At 41.8% G+C, this 15,228-nt stretch overlaps 1 non-coding gene across 1 annotated transcript; it reads right to left on the bottom strand.

Moving 5' to 3' along the window:
• Nucleotides 1-10,792: 10,792 nt before the first annotated feature.
• Nucleotides 10,793-15,228, bottom strand: LOC106597773 (uncharacterized). Its single transcript, XR_014391883.1, has 3 exons — nt 15,108-15,228; nt 14,852-14,993; nt 10,793-14,691 (listed from the first exon to the last, which is right to left on the bottom strand). It is a non-coding gene; the product is annotated as an uncharacterized LOC106597773 (transcript).

The following is a 15,228-nucleotide window of genomic DNA, read 5'->3' on the forward strand; positions in this document are numbered from 1 at the left end:
TCTGACAAACTTTTACAGATGCACAATTGAGAGCATCCTGTCGGTCTGTATCACCACCTGGTATGGCAACTGCACCGCCCTCAACCGCAAGGCTCTCCAGAGGGTAGTGCGGTCTGCACAACACATCACCGAGGGCAAACTACCTGCCCTCCAGGACACCGACAGCATCCGATGTCACAGGAAGGCCAAAACGATCATCAAGGACAACAACCTTCCGAGCCACTGCCTGTTCTCCCCGCTACCATGCAGAAGGCGAGGTCAGTACAGGTGCATCAAAGCGGGGACCGAGAGACTGAAAAACAGCTTCTATCTCAAGGCCATCAGACTGTTAAACAGCAATCACTAACTCAGAGAGGCTGCTGCCTACATCCAGACTCAAATCATTGGCCACTTTAATAAAAGGATCACTAGTCACTTTAAATAATGCCACTTTAATAATGTTTACATATCTTACATTACTCATCTCATATGCATATACTGTATCTTATACCATCTATTGCATCTTGCCTATGCGCTCGTCAATCGCTCATCCATATATTTATATGTACATATTCTTATTACATCCCTTTAGATTTGTGTGTATTAGGTAGTTGTTGTGGAATTGTTAGATTACTTGTTAGATATTTTTATTTTTTAAATTTTATTTCACCTTTATTTAACCAGGTAGGCCAGTTGAGAACAAGTTCTAATTTACAACTGCGACCTGACCAAGATAAAGCAAAGCAGTGCGACAAAAACAACACAGAGTTACATATAAACAAACATACAGTCAATAACACAATAGAAATATCTATGTACAGTGTGTGCAAATGTAGAAGAGTATGGAGGTAAGGCAATAAATAGGCCATAGAGGCGAAATAATTACAATTTAGTATTAACACTGGAGTGACAGATGTGCAGATAATGATGTGCAAGTAGAGATACAGAGGTGCAAAATAGCAAGAGAATAAGTAACAATATGGGGATGAGGTAGTTGGGTGTGCTATTTGCAGATTGGCTGTGTACATGTACAGTGTTCGGTAAGCTGCTCTGACAGCTGATGCTTAAAGTTAGAGAGGGAGATATAAGACTCCAGCTTCAGTGATTTTTGCAATTCGTTCCAGTCATTGGCAGCAGAGAACTGGAAGGAAAGGTGGCCAAAGGAGGTGTTTGGTCGCAGTGGTGGGTAGTACAGATGAAGTCGGAAGTTTACATGCAGCTTAACCAAATACATTTAAACTCAGTTTTTCACAATTCCTGACATTTAATCCCAGTAAAAATGCCCTGTCTTAGGTCAGTTAGGATCACCAATTTATTTTAAGAATGTGAAATGTCAGAATAATAGTAGATAGAGATAATTATTTATTTCAGCTTTTATTTCTTTCATCATATTCCCAGTGGGTCTTAAGTTTGCATACGCTCAATTAGTATTTGGTAGCATTGCCTTTAAATAGTTTAACTTCGGTCAAACGTTTAGGGTAGCCTTCCACAAGCTTCCCACGATAAGTTGGGTGAATTTTGGCCCATTCCTCCAGACAGAGCTGGTGTAACTCAGTCAGGTTTGTAGGCCTCCTTGCTCGCACACGCTTTTTCAGTTCTGCCCACAAATTGTCTATAAGATTGAGGTCAGGGCTTTGTGATGGCCACTCCAATACCTTGACTTTGTTGTCCTTAAGCCATTTTGCCCCAACTTTGGAAGTATGCTTGGGGTCATTGTCCATTTGGAAGACCCATTTGCGACCAAGCTTTAACTTCCTGACTGATGTCTTGAGATGTTGCTTCAATATATCCACACAATTTTCCTGCCTCATGTTGCCATCTATTCAGTAAAGCACCCCTACAACATGATGCTGCCACCCCCGTGCTTCACAGTTGGGATGGTGTTCTTTGTCTTGCAAAGCCTCCTTCACTCATGCTGCCAAACATACCCTCGTAAAACTGATTATCTTACCGATCATTGACTTCGGTGATGTCATTTACAAAATAGCCTCCAACACTCTACTCAGCAAACTGGATGTAGTCTATTACAGAGCCATCCATTTTGTCACCAAAGCCCCATATACAGTTGAAGTCGGAAGTTTACATACACTTAGGTTGGAGTCATTAAAACTTGTTTTTTAACCACTCCACAAATGTCTTGTTACCAAACTATTGTTTTGGGAAGTTGATAGAAGAATTTGAATGTTTAAAGGTAATGACTAAAGTATTCCAACCATAACTGTATAACTGTGTGAAATGTGTTAGAATCATAAGAAGATAATCTGAGGATGTGTGTAGCTCTGTTAGAATTCTAGAACTAGGGCATTATATTATTTTGTAAATATGCAAGCAGGGTGCAGCTGTAAAACAGATAACAGAAAACCATTAGAGGTTTTCAAACCAAGGGGCCCCAACAGGGGAGGAGAAGTGAAAGACTTGAAGAATGTGACAAGATTGATAGTTCTTTCTCTATTCTGTGGTCAGTGGGAAAATACTGTCTGTTTGAGCAGGGAGTAGCTGTTACGTGAATTAAGTTATCAATGTTCTTAAACCGAACTTCAATTAAACTACTCAGTCTGCCCCCCCAGAGTGTGTAAGATTCTGGTTGAATGAAGCAGACGGAGAATCAGCCTACAAGGGTCAAAACGTTTATTTATGAGAGCTCTGAAAATCCTTACAATGTACAAAGCCTTTTATATTAACACACACACACACACACACACACACACACACACACACACACACACACACACACACACACACACACACACACACCACACCAGTAGAGAACTCCACCCAGCTTTAGGCGGCTGAATTTTTCCACAGTACCCAGACCACCTGTCTCCTTATCTTTTGCCAGCCTAGCTGTTCCCAGGCTGTTGTTTCTCTCCCTAACTTAAGGAGGCCTCTTCTCCTGTTCCTTTCCCAAGGTCGTCTTATCAACTCTGCCCTGCTCATTTTTTTAAGTGGTTACAGTGTCTTTCTCACACACAGTATTGGAATATAGTTTTTAACCCATTATTATAGCCTTATTTCGAATACATTTCAACCGGATATAAGGTTTCTGAGTGAAATCATTTAGTCAAACCTTTAATCATATAATTTCCATTACAGTAGCCTAAAGATAAGAACTTGTGTGTGTATAAAAGACTGGCTCTGCTTTTGGGGGGCAGAGTGCTCTCTGAATAAAGTGCTAATCCTTTGTATGCTGGGACTTTGTCTGTTTATTAAAACTTAGAGATTTACAACCTCTAAGATACAGATGGATTATAAAATAGTTCAGTTAGAACATTGAGATAGAAATTCTCGTGACAACTTGGTCCTTCGAGCCGGATCTCAATACCTGTTTCTGTCGTCCCAGGGAACACCGAAACCGTGCACGGGCAGATCAAGGATCCGTAAGACAAAGACCTGACCTCTGAAATTGAGGGTCCATTTCAGGCCGGTGGCGAACTGGTACACGACAGGAACGGTGACGAGATCCAACCAACATTGAATCTCAGCTGCAAGGATAAGGTCAGTAGTCTTTATTCACTAGTTTGATTTGTATCGGGTATACCACCTATATAATCTAATGTAGAGAAAGTTTAATTACAAAAGTATCTATGTTCGTGTTACACGGCACTGGGTAACAGATCATTGAAATAAGGGGACGGGTCCGAAATGACTCGTAGTAGTTGAGGCCATTACTAAAAATAAACTACCTTGTGTTGAGATTGTCTGAGCAGGGACTATTAAAAGTATGCAGGGAGAGGTATAAACACCTAAAACCTATAAGACAAAGGCGTACTTTTAAAAGGACGATTGTAGGTAAGACTTCCTAGGAGGTAAACCCTATGACGTATGGGAAAGTGTGGGATTGTTAAATAGGAATAATGGGTAGTAAAACCTCAAAGGATGTCCCGGAATTAACCGGGGATGAGAGATATATGGAATCTAAAGATAAAAGAGGAATGTATATTATGGTCTGAAGTGGAGGAAGAAGTATGGTTTTGTTGGGCGTCTAGATATAGACAAGTTAGAGTCTATGATTAAACAGATGCATAAAACCTGTGGAGATAATATAGGAAAGCAGCTGGCAAAAGGGAGAGATACAGCCAGGGTGTGGCTATCAGAAGCCTGCAAGAGAGGGGGTAGAGAAGGAAAGAAGGAAGGGACCTAAGAGAGAAGGGAAAAAAATGGACAGGATCAGACGATAGAAAGTGTTTTAATTGTGACAAAACAGGACATCTGGCCCGAGAGTGTAGAGCTCCTCTAAAGGATGAGAGAGAAAGAGAGAGAGACAGAGACAATGAGAGCGAGAGCAGAGAGATATGAAGATGAGACAGCACCAACTTTTTAAAGGTTATATATTTGTTAAACAACAGGTTTGTTTTTACAAAATGTATGCAACAGGTTGAAATGATTAGATTGCTGGAAAGGGGTTATGGGTTTGTTTATTGTTTACTGTTTATTGTAGGTGTTGATTTCACTTAATTAAACATTTTACATTTACATTTAAGACATTTAGCAGACGCTCTTATCCAGAGCGACTTACAAATTGGTGCATTCACCTTATAATATCCAGTGGAACAACCACTTTACAATAGTGCATCTAAATCTTTTAAGGGGGGGGGGGGGGGGTTAGAAGGATTACTTTATCCTATCCCAGGTATTCCTTAAAGAGGTGGGGTTTCAGGTGTCTCCGGAAGGTGGTGATTGACTCCGCTGTCCTGGCGTCGTGAGGGAGCTTGTTCCACCATTGGGGTGCCAGAGCAGCGAACAGTTTTGACTGGGCTGAGCGGGAACTGTGCTTCCTCAGAGGTAGGGAGGCGAGCAGGCCAGAGGTGGATGAACGCAGTGCCCTTGTTTGGGTGTAGGGCCTGATCAGAGCCTGAAGATACGGAGGTGCCGTTCCCCTCACAGCTCCGTAGGCAAGCACCATGGTCTTATATTATCTGATGTGTTTGAGTAGGATTCTTTCTTCCGAGACGGATGGAAGTCACCTAAAATATGTATGTTTAAGGAGAACACGTTTACACTTTTATTAAATGCCTGGGATTAAATATCACTGATTCCTTACGCTGAGAAATGTACTACATTTGTGACAGAAAAAAAATGTTACATTTAGTAGGGTAACAGGAACAATCTAAGGAGAAAAAGCTATCACATATTTGTTGGACATTGGTCTAGTAATGATACCAGGATAATTGTATCTAAGGGTAGGGCATGTTCAATTAAACATACATATACATTGATGTAGATTAAAACTAATGATTAATGATTTGAGGGAGTACAGTGAAATTATCATTATTATCAGTTTTTGTTTGTAGTTAACTTTTGGGTTTCTGTATCGGTGTAGTATAATGAATCCTGACGAAGTGTTTGTGTTTTTTCTGGGAAAATGGGGGTTTCATTGTCTCTCTTTGGAATGTTCCTATAATCTTGGGGAGAGTGAGTGAGATTGAGGCCGTAAACTACCAAATTGAAAAGGCCTGGCAAGTTTTTGTTTGTTTTTACCTTAGGGTTTGCAAATACCCACACACAAAACATAGTGTATAACTATTTGTTGGTGTTTTTAAAATACTATGTTTGATTTGTGCGTACTATTTATTTTGGGTTTGGTGAGTTTTCATTTTGTCTTAGTGCCAAGGTATCTTAAAGGGGCACGCACACACATGGAATTTTAGAAGTTTTTATTTTCTGAGTTTTAACTAAACACGTGAATTCTTTTGATAAAGGAATGTTCTGGGAACCTGGGATACAACATGTAGGAAATGTTTGACTGTTTTACTTTAATTTGTCTAATATAGTAAGAAACACTTCTTTGAAGGGTTTGTATGACCTATGACCTATGACCTCAATCATGACTTTCTATTGTGGTTTGATCAGCCTCATTGGAAAGCCATTTGGATAATGAATTTAAGGTCATTTGTAATACTAATTTCAAGGTAATTTGTGTAATTGATAATTATTATGGAGTTTATAGTTCTTAGACATATTTGTAATTTGGACCAATGTGAAGAAAGAAAGGGCATTGTCTTTCACTAAGGGTAGGCTTCCTTAAGTCTATTTTCCCATGACCATAAGGGTACAATACTTTTTCTTTGTGGAGTTTTTCAGAGTAGTGATTTTAATTTGATTATGTTATTTGACATTTGTTTTATCTTTTGGCCAGTAGTAGTGTTTTTTTATACATTACTCTCATGGAGAGTCATGTGTTAACCTCTCTGGGATATGTGGGACACGTCCCACCCGCGGGACACACTATTCAACAGCCAGTGAAATAGCAGGGCGGCAAATTCAAAACAACAAAAATCTCATAATTCAAATTTCTCAAACATACAACTATTATATCCCATTTTAAAGATACACTTCTCGTTAATCCAATCACATTGTCCGATTTCTAAAAGGCTTTACGGCGAAAGCATAACATTAGATTATGTTAGGACAGTGCCGAGACAAGAAAAACCACACAGCCATTTTCCAAGCAAGGAGAGGCGTAACAAAAACCAGAAATACAGCTAAAATGAATCACTAACCTTTGACGATCTTCATCAGATGACACTCCCGGGGCTCAATATTACACAATACATGTATGTTTTGTTCGTCGATAAAGTTCATTTTTATATCCAAAAACCCCATTTTACATTGGCGCGTGATGTTCAGAAAATGTTTTGCCTCCCAAAACTTCCGGTGAATGAGCACATCAATTTACAAAAATACTCATCATAAACGTTGATAAAATTTACAACAGTTATTGAAAGAATTATAGATACACTTCTCCTTAATGCAACCGCTGTGTCAGATTTCAAAATAGCTTTACGGCGAAAGCACATTGTTCAATATTCTGAGTACAGAGCTCAGCCATCAAAGCAAGCTATACAGTTACCCGCCAAATTCTGGAGTCAACAAAACTCAGAAATAGTATTATAAATCTTCACTTACCTTTGCTGATCTTCGTCGCAATGCATTCCCAGGACTCCCATTTCCACAAGAAATTTTCATTTTGTTCGAAAAACTCCATATTTATGTCCAAATACCTCCGTTTTGTTCGGGCGTTCAGATCACTATTCCAAAGGAATAATGCGTGAGCGCAAAACCTGAGATGAAAAGTAAAAAAGTTCCATTACCGTTCGTAGAAACATGTCAAACGATGTTTACAATCAATCCTTAGGGTCTTTTTATCATAAATATTCGATAATATTCCAACCGGACAATAGCGTATTCATAACAGAGAAAAAATTAGGAACGGCGCGCCTGCGTGACTGCGCAGAAAACAACTCATTGGCCTCAGGCAGTCCACTTGTTGAGTCAGCTCTTATTCTCTCCCCAGTCACAGTAGAAGCATGAAACAAGGTTCTAAAGACTGTTGACATCTAGTGGAAGTGGAAGTGGAAGTCCCAGTCCCGTATGGCTCAGTTGGTAGAGCATGGTGTTTGCAACGCCAGGGTTGTGGGTTCGATTCCCACGGGGGACCAGTACGGGGGGAAAAAAAATCAAATGTATGAAATGTATGCATGTATGCATTCACTACTGTAAGTCGCTCTGGATAAGAGTGTCTGCTAAATGACAATTTTTTTTTTAAATTAAGTGCAAAATGACCCCACAGACACTGTAATTTGGATAGGCAATCACTTGAAAAACCACAAACCACTTCCTGGTTGGATTTTTTCTCAGGTTTTTGCTGCCATATGAGTTCTGTTATACTCACAGACATCATTCAAACAGTTTTAGAAACTTCAGAGTGTTTTCTATCCAAATCTACTAATAATATGCATATCCTACCTTCTGGGCCCGAGTAGCAGGCAGTTTAATTTGGGCACGTTATTCATCTGAATTTCCGAATACTGCCCCCTGTCACCAAGAAGTTAAAAATGGGGGAGGATACGGTCCTTTGAGGTTTGGATTTATATTTTTGGGGCGAAGGTGGGTTTATAAAAGATTGTTATAAGGTTATTTTGAAACTCCCACTATTTTGGCTTAAGTAATGTTTAGTAACCTAGCTAAGTTTTATTCTCCCTTAGGTAGTTAGCTGTTGTTGTATGTAGATTCTATTTTTGTTAGAAATTTAACACAACAAGGCTGTAAAATTGATATTATAGTATTATTATATTTTTTGTTGAATAAAGTTAAAAAGTTAGCAAGAATAAGTTTTAATTATGGTAGACTTATGTTAAGTATTTAGGACATATAATAAGCCTGAAGGAGTAAGAATAAATGGGGAAAAGATTTTGGTCCGTTCAGCTTCTGGACATCAGGTAGTTGAAAGACTGTCTGCTCCATTGGTTCTAAAACATGAGAAATCGGGAGGGCAGGCATGTATTCCAATCCTTATCGCCAGGTTATGTCCAGTTAATCTGTTGGGAAGAGATACAATGACTCTGTTGAATGTGGCCGTCACCTCCACAGAAAGAGGAATGAAAGCCTATGTGGTAGGAGATAATATGGCTGTGAGCGGGGAAGGGGAACAATGTTATTTGTATAGTCAGGATTTATTCCGAGGGGGCCACATAGATGTCCCTAAGACACTGGTGGATTTGGCAGACGAAGTGGTGCCTGGACAAACCAGGATGAATGCGGACCACTTACATTGTACCTTGTGGTACAACCAAAACCCTGGGCCTGACCCTGACTATGAGGAGGCCTTATTTAAAACAACAGAGAGGTCTATAGGACTGAAGTGGTTCCACTATGATACTACTCATGCGGCTGTAGAGGTAGAGTTGGGACCACAAAATCAGGCCAGGTATAGAGAAAAGTGGGGTCCACACGTGTCGTTAGTGAAAAAGCCCTCTGAGGAATGGTTGTCCTTAAGGAAGTGGGTTTATCAGGGAAAACGAATTACTGATTGGCAACAGATACCGAATGGGGATCAACATAGTCAATCCATAGACAGGTACAGACGAAAACTTAATTGGAGAGCAAAAACTCAAGGCATGCATGCAGGCATGCCAGCTATGATAGTTAGACAAGCTAGCTACTCTAACTTTAAATGGCTTCTTGGTAGCTAGTTATGAGGTTGGGAGATTGGGAACCTATCTGGACTAGCTAAAGCCAACGTCATAAAATTGCAAAGTGGCTAGTAGTATTAGAGATTTTATGTTCTTTATTTATTTAAACAGGAGAAATCTGAGGGGGCACGCGCTCCTATGCCTCCTATGGGCATGACGCCTGTGGCACTGTCTGCTGTGCCTTCACTTGTATTGGTGAAGCATCTGGTATCAAGGATCTCTATTGAATCCTGCTCAGCATGGATACATATGGGTACAATCATTAAATATAAAGGGGGTAAACATACATGAGAAAATAAAGGGAGAGGAAAAAGCCCACACTGGTTGAATCAACATTGTTTCCATGTCATTTCAATGAGATTACATGGAATCAACGTGGAATAGACGTTGAATTGTCGTCTTTGCCCAGTGGGAGGTGTTTGTTGTCTGAGTGATGAGAAAGGGGAACAGACTTACCAGACTCATGTTGTCACCAAAGTATTGTTGTCACTGCAAACTAAATAAATGACACACACACACAATATAATAAACATCCTATACTTATTGCAGTAAGAATTGCAGCTAATGGAAATTGAATTTACAAGACACAACACTAAGTAGATAAAACTATACTTCATCGACTTAGCTAGTAAGAACAGCTGATAGCTGGGTCATTCCACGAAAAGAGTGCCTTTTGTGTCCATTTGATGTTTTAACCTGTTTAGGATAGGGGGCAGTATTTTCACGGCCGGATAAAAAACGTACCCGATTTAATCTGGTTATTACTCCTGCCCAGAAACTAGAATATGCATATAATTGTTTGATTTGGATAGAAAACACCCTAAAGTTTCTAAAACTGTTTGAATGGTGTCTGTGAGTATAACAGAACTCATATGGCAGGCCAAAACCTGAGAAGATTCTATACAGGAAGTGCCCTCTCTGACCATTTCTTGGCCTTCTATTGCCTCTTTATCGAAAACAGAGGATCTCTGCTGTAACGTGACATTTTCTAAGGCTCCAATAGGCTCTCAGAAGGCGCCAGAAAGGGGAATGATGACTCTGCAGTCCCTGGGCGAAAAACAGTAGCGCATTTGGATAGTGGTCGATCTGAGAACAATGAAACGGGTGCGCGCATGCACATGAAGAGTCCATTTTACATTTTCAGTCTTTGAACGAAAACAACGTCTCCTGGTCGGAATATTATCGCTATTTTACGAGAAAAATCGCATAAAAATTGATTTTAAACAGCGTTTGATATGCTTCGAAGTACGGTAATGGAATATTTCAAAAAAAATTGTCACGATATGCGCCGGCGCGTCACCCTTCGGATAGTGTCTTGAACGCAAGAACAAAACGCCGCTATTTGGATATAACTATGGATTATTTGGAACCAAAACAACATTGGGTGTAAAGTAGAAGTCCTGGGAGTGCATTCTGACGAAGAACAGCAAAGGTAATCCAATTTTTCTTATCGTAAATCTGAGTTTGGTGAGTGCCAAACTTGGTGGGTGTCAAAATAGCTAGCCATGATGGCCGGGCTATCTACTCAGAATATTGCAAAATGTGCTTTCCCGAAAAGCTATTTTAAAATCGGACATAGCGATTGCATAAAGGAGTTCTGTATCTATAATTCTTAAAATAATTGTTATGTTTTTTGTGAACGTTTATCGTGAGTAATTTAGTAAATTCACAGGAAGTTTCGGTGGGTATGCTAGTTCTGAACGTCACATGCTAATGTAAAAAGCTGGTTTTTGATATAAATATGAACTTGATTGAACAAAACATGCATGTATTGTATAACATAATGTCCTAGGAGTGTCATCTGATGAAGATCATCAAAGGTTAGTGCTGCATTTAGCTGTGGTTTTGGTTTTTGTGACATTATATGCTAGCTTGAAAAATGGGTGTGTGATTATTTCTGGCTGGGTACTCTCCTGACATAATCTAATGTTTTGCTTTCGTTGTAAAGCCTTTTTGAAATCGGACAATGTGGTTAGATAAAGGAGAGTCTTGTCTTTAAAATGGTGTAAAATAGTCATATGTTTGAAAAATTGAAGTCTGGGGATTTTTGAGGAGTTTGTAATTCGCGCCACGCCCTATCATTGGATATTGGAGCGGTGTTCCGCTAGCGGAACATCTAGATGTAAGAGGTTTTAAGTAGAAATTGTGCATCTTTAAATTAGACCACATGGAGAATTCAATAAATCCGATTTTTAATATGAATAAAGACTTGCTAAAGTGCCAAAATGTTGCATCCGTGCACCCTCTGTGACTTCCAGGAAGATTTTAATCCAACATTTCTCCAAGTTCTCACCATCACTAAAGCCCTAGTTATGTTGATGCTTTGACGAAGTCATTTCTGAAGATTATTATTTATTTCATGTGATTTGTGATTCATATAAACATCTGTCCCACATTCTAAAGGCAACCCTGTTACGTGAACTGAATTCTCGTTTTAATATGGTAAAACTATTCCTTTTTCAATATTTGTTTCAAAATCCTTTTAAATTCAATCACTTTTGACAGCAGCCCTTTTGATTTGAACAAAACCTTGCATACATATTAGCCCATTGTAGAATAAATAATAACATGGTTGGCCAACACTGTTTGTAAGCTTTTAAATTATAAACTCAACTGTTTATCTTTTCCAGTGATGAAGACATGGATGTCTCATTGTGTGGTGGGGTGTAAGGACCGACGCTGGAGATGAAAAGCAGGTACGGGGAGTTAACACAGTAATAAAGAACAGACATGAAACAAGACAGGCACACCGGCAACACAACGACATTCGACAATCACTGCAGCAGCGGGGAACAGAGCTGGGGAACTGACAAATATAGGGGAGGTAATAATTGGTGAACTTTGAACACCTTTATCATTCGGGTCAAAAAAGGTATTTCTGACCACTTCTTCCATGGGCAAACATGCCTGTAAAGTTTTGTTTAAAACAAAAGCGATGTTGTCAGAAAATGATTGAATTAAAATAGATTTACCCATCTAATAGTCAAATAGTGTAAAAGCAGGTAAGCTGGTTCTACTATTTATGGCCATTTCTGGTGTATTGTGGTGGAAAACTGAGCGGGTCGCAAATAACACCAACTCAAATCAAATTATGTGCCGGATACAACTGGTGTAGACTTTAACGTGAAATGCTTACTTCCTAGCTCTTTCCCAACAATGCAGAGTTAAAAAATAAGAAAAATAAAATTACTAATAAAAAATGTAAATAATAGATAACAATAACGAGGCTAGTATTCAGACCCCTTCACTTTTTCCATTTTTTTAAAAACGTTACTGTCTTATCTACTCCTGCTCCTCCCCTCCAGCGTTCGACATCGCCGGTTTACTAACCACCGGCCCTGGCTACCCATCGTTACGCACACCTGCGCCTCATCATCAGGCACACCTGAACTCTCACCTTCTGGATTACTCCCAATATATTTAGCATTCTCTTGTTATTTCCCATCAGGTGTTATTGACTCTGTTTCCATGTCCCGAAGCTTCTCCTGTTTTTGTATTGTTTATTGTTTTATTAAACTCTCCACCTGCTTCCTGACTCTCAGTGTCTACGTTACAGAATAACGCCTCAATATTATGGAAGCAGCAGTTGATCAAGGCTTCTCCCATATGGTCAGCAAACAGGGAAACCTACTTCGCCAACACCATGACCAGCTGGCTCAACTGGGAACGGCTATGGAAGAGGTCCTCTCGTTCTGCATCGTCTCAACGTTACCTAAGGGGCATCACCTCCCTCGGGCGGGGGATTATCAACCACCAGTCGACCCAGCGAGACAGTATTCCAGCCCATCCAGCAGTCTGTCCAGGTCAGTGAGGTCCATTTGTCCCTCCCCTGGCTTCCTACTCCAGTGCTCCCTCTATTTCACTCATCAGATGGGAGCCCCACCACCGAGATGTCCAAAATTGCCACGGTTATTTCCCTGCTGACTGGACTGGCATTGGAGTGGGTTACGGCTGTCTGGGAGAGAGGAGAGGAAGAGCTGGATTCGTATGAGGGGTTCATGGCTCTGTTTAGGCGGGTCTTCGACCATGCACCCGAGGGCAGAGATGGAGGCGAGCTCTTACTTCAACTGTGGCAGGAAGGCCGGACTGCTGCGGTGTATGCCCTCGCCTTCCTTACAGTGGCAGCATCCAGCAGATGGAATGAGCCGGCACTCCGCACCCTATTCAGAAGAGGATTGTGCGAAGAGGTCCAGATGGAGTTGGCGTGCCGAGATGACACCCACTCCTTGGACTCACTTATCATGATGGCCATCCATCTGGATAACCTTCTTCGGGAGCGTCGGCATCACCATCACCTCTCTCCCTCCTTCCTTGACCATTCTGAGTCAGAGCCTGAACCTATGGAGGTAGGGGCCATGCACCTTCCCACGGCTGAGCGCCACAGTCGGAAACAGCTGAGGCTCTGTCCCTATTGCGGACAGGAGGTGCGCCAGCTTCAGTGGTGTCCAATACGTCCTAACCCAGTGTCCACAAGAGCAGCGGGACGGTTCCGTGATTATCCGTCTCCTGGGTTTGGCGTGAGTATTCCACCATCATCACTTTCCGCCAAACCCTTTCTAGTATCTTCACTAGCAGGCTGTCCCTCATCTGTGGTATCTACTGCTCTAGTGGACTCTGGTGCCACAGGGAATTTTATTGACCAGGCCCTTGCCTCCTCCCTGAACATACTCTCAAACCCGCTCTCCTCTCCATTTCCGGGTTCAAGCGCTTGATGGTCGACCACTGGGACATGGAAATATCACTCACAGCACCAATCACCCTTACCGTGGGACCAATGCACCAGGAGAGCCTTCCATCATCACTGCACCCGCGCACAAAGTCATCCTCGACCTGCCATGGCTCCAACAGTATAACCCCACCATCTCCTTGTCAAGGATGAAGATCCCCGCCAGGGCACCAGGATGCCGGAAGACCTGCTTCCTTTCACCCTGTGGGTCCATGTCGATTGAGAGTGCGGTAAGCGCCCTCCAGCCTCATATTCCATCCTCCCGTATAGTTGGCCCCTTGTTTTGGGATGTAGATGTAGACATCTGCCAGGATCTGGAGAGGGAACCCACGCCCGCTACCTGCCCTCCTGAGCGCATCTACGTCCCCACGGAGGTAAGCGATAGGCTGTTGACTTGGGCGCCCACATCTCTCACCACTGGACACCCAGGTATTACCCGCACCATTCACTCCATCTCCAATAAATACTGGTGGCCCACCTTGGTGCAGGATGTGGCTCACTATGTCAGTTTATGTTCAGTATGTGCCCAAACTAAATCGCCCCAGCATACTCCAGCAGGGAGACTCTGTCCATTGATTTTGTCACCGATCACCAGGATGGAACATGGTCGCCTCACTGTCGGAGATGATGTCCTCCGGAAGGCCATAATGCCGGAAGATCTGCTGGAACAGTGCCTCAGTGACCTGGAGAGCGTGCTTCTACATCTGCATTGCTTACTGTTTGGCGTTTTAGGCTGGGTTTCTATATAGCCCTTTGTGACAGCGGCTGATGTACAAAGGGCTTCATAAATACATTTGATTGACAGGGAGACAAGAGAGAGGAATAAACCGGCATGATTTTGAGAATTTGCCCACAACCACCAGAATGGTGGTGAAACCATTAGAGGTCTTCCGGCAATATGGCCTTCCGGAGGACATTGTCTCTGACAGTGGCCACCAATTCACGTCATGAACCAGCTCCTGAACCAGGAGCTGGGGAGGTTCCTGGGGAGTCACTGCTCCGACACTTCCTTTACTGGAACACAAACATACAAAAAAGCACACAGACATGAGATCCCAATTTGCCAAACACTATCTGTTGCACCATAACACCAAAGCAGGTGTGATAGAACTGATGTTGAGAAAGTGTACATTATGTGGGGAAAGGGGGTGATGTAATGCTATAGTTTAGTCACCTATACGCTGTGTGAACTCCTGCAGCTTCACTTTAGCTGCTTTTGAGTTTTTGTGTCCATCTACCATCTCTTGCTCCAGGTCTCTCATCTCTTTCTCCTCCTGCAACTGCTTGTTTACGTATCTCTGCATCAGCTTGGCAGTCTGCAAACAATCACAAACAAGATAGGCTCAATAAAACACACTCACAAAGACAGGAACACTTACCTTTTCTCAATGATTCCATAACTGTATAACACTAACTATAATAACACACACCTCTTCCTTCTTTAGCAGTGCAGTCTTCTGGTTGCGCTCCATGATGCCGGTGCGGGCGAGAGCAGCCTTTTCATAACTGATGCGTCCCTCCAGACGCCGGCGCTCCACCTGGGCAAGCTCC

Source organism: Salmo salar, chromosome 01, assembly GCF_965601325.2.
Source record: "Salmo salar chromosome 01, fSalSal1, whole genome shotgun sequence".
NCBI lineage: Eukaryota > Metazoa > Chordata > Actinopteri > Salmoniformes > Salmonidae > Salmo > Salmo salar.